At 52.4% G+C, this 1,934-nt stretch overlaps 1 long non-coding RNA gene across 1 annotated transcript in view; it reads right to left on the reverse strand.

Annotated features, from left to right (window-relative positions):
• LOC144226054 (uncharacterized) overlaps positions 1-1,085 on the reverse strand; it is a 7,391-nt gene extending 6,306 nt beyond the window's left edge. Inside the window, exon 1 of the long non-coding RNA XR_013333515.1 lies at positions 920-1,085. This is a non-coding gene — a long non-coding RNA (uncharacterized LOC144226054). The remainder of the gene's footprint in view (positions 1-919) is intronic.
• Between the last annotated feature and the right edge of the window lie 849 nt (positions 1,086-1,934).

Raw genomic sequence — 1,934 nt, forward strand, 5'->3', positions numbered from 1 at the left:
CCAGGGCTGTACGTGTCTGACCTAGAAGGCCCCCCCATCAGATCATGTGTCCTGGAGGCTGGGAACTGGAGTTGGAGCAGAAAAGTGGGGGTGGCAGCTGTGGTACGGCTCCGTCCACGTGGCTCCGTCCACAAGGTACCAGGAGAACAGAGCAGTCATGTGTGTGAGGGCCCCCCCCCAGCCACCGCTGTCACCAACTGTCCTACAGCCTTGGGATAAATGACACCATCTCTTTTACACCAGGACAAGCGGGTTACTGTTTCCTACAACCAAATGGCCCGACTGGTGCAGTTGCACCTTGTGGTAAATACTGGATGCTAGACCCTCGCAGACGGGTCCGTGTGGACTGGACTTCACGTCCCAGCTGCAGGGGGGTCGGCCGACTGAGAAGGTCCCCTTACCTCACATACAGGCACCACGAGAGCTCACACTTCGATCCCGCATTTGGGGACGAGGTAGGTGGCCGTCATGGTGCTTCTCTCTTCCAGAAATCAGGAAATGTGAGGCTGGGCCCCTCTCTTTCATTCCAAAGACCTTGGGTGTGAAGGAGCCTGGCGTGGGGACCCGCAGTGCCACATTTCCCTATCGGTGACCTCAACCCGGGGCCTCTGCGTTTGCGGTTAACGTTTGCAAAGCACTGTCCTGGCTGGAATTGTCACGTGGCGATCCTGGGGCCACGAGAGGCTTGGGATTATATACACTGGCCTCTGCATTTTAGACGAGGAAGCCAAGGCGCTGGAAGGCTGAGTTAATCCCCTAAGTTACAGAACTAATTAAAAGCAGATTCTGGGACTAAAACTCAATTTTCCCCAACTTTCCGTCCAAACATTCTTCATGGTCTTAACTATTTTAAATGACTTTTTAATCACTCATCTTCGCCTTCACCAAAGTGCCTCTTTCAACTCGTCCGGATCATTACCTTGAGCGTACGGGTAACCGGCTCACCGTGCGTCTCCACGGCGGCGGCGAAGCGAAGGCCCTGTCTGGGCAGAAGTCCACAGTTTTCACTGGCTTCCTGCCAGCTTAGCCACAGACACTTCTTCCTCCCGGACTGTGAGAAATAAGTTTCCCGTCCCCTTGTCCTGTGTTTTCTTCTCTCTGACCTCAGGAAAAACAGGAAGGATAGTATATCTAATCATGACTGGAAGCAAAAATGTGTCTACACATGTAGCAACATGAATTCTCAGGTCTGTCTCGTCAGAAGAAACTGTCGTAACATTCACTTTTTACGTGTGTGTGTGTGCGCGCTCGCGGATCCTCATCTTCAGTTTGTCCAGCAAAGCTGCTGCTTCAACACTGAGAAAGTACTGAATTTGCTCAAATATGATATGCGGTTTCAAAATGCCTTTGCGGTTGAAGATACTAGGAAAATTTCCACAACCTTTTGAGCCAAATTACGGACTAATGTGAGAACAACTAATCAGTAGTCCACTTACATGGAGCTCTCAAAGCACAGAGATTTGCACGCTTGAAAAAGCCGAGTAGCAATCAGAAACCCAGGACAGCACACAGCCTGCCGTGTGGGGCCGCCTTCCGGCACCTTTCCCAGTCCTCCGTCCTCCACACAGAGCTGTCAGCAAGAGTGTGTGTGTGCATGTCTGCGGGTGTGTGCATGCGTGTGAGCATCCGTGAGCATGTGCGTGTGTGCGTGTGCACGGTGTGGCTTTGGGAGCGTGCACATGTGCACGTGTGTGAGGAAGCACACGTCTGGGTGAGCACGTGCATGCATGTGAGTGTGTGTGTTCTTGAGGGTGCTGGTGTAAGAACGTCCTACGGGAAGTGAAGGGAGAGCGGATCCTAACTAACCTAACGAGACTGGGGAGCCTACTGTGTGCTCTAGTGTAAGGGAGGGTGAACGTGCGGTCAGGAAAGTCAAGCTTTGTCTGGATAATGTGAGAATATTATCTCTACCTGCCCCAGAGTCAGCTCCGGGT

This window comes from Crocuta crocuta, unplaced genomic scaffold (assembly GCF_008692635.1).
Source record: "Crocuta crocuta isolate KB4526 unplaced genomic scaffold, BGI_CrCroc_1.0 scaffold506, whole genome shotgun sequence".
In the NCBI taxonomy this organism is placed as follows: domain Eukaryota; kingdom Metazoa; phylum Chordata; class Mammalia; order Carnivora; family Hyaenidae; genus Crocuta; species Crocuta crocuta.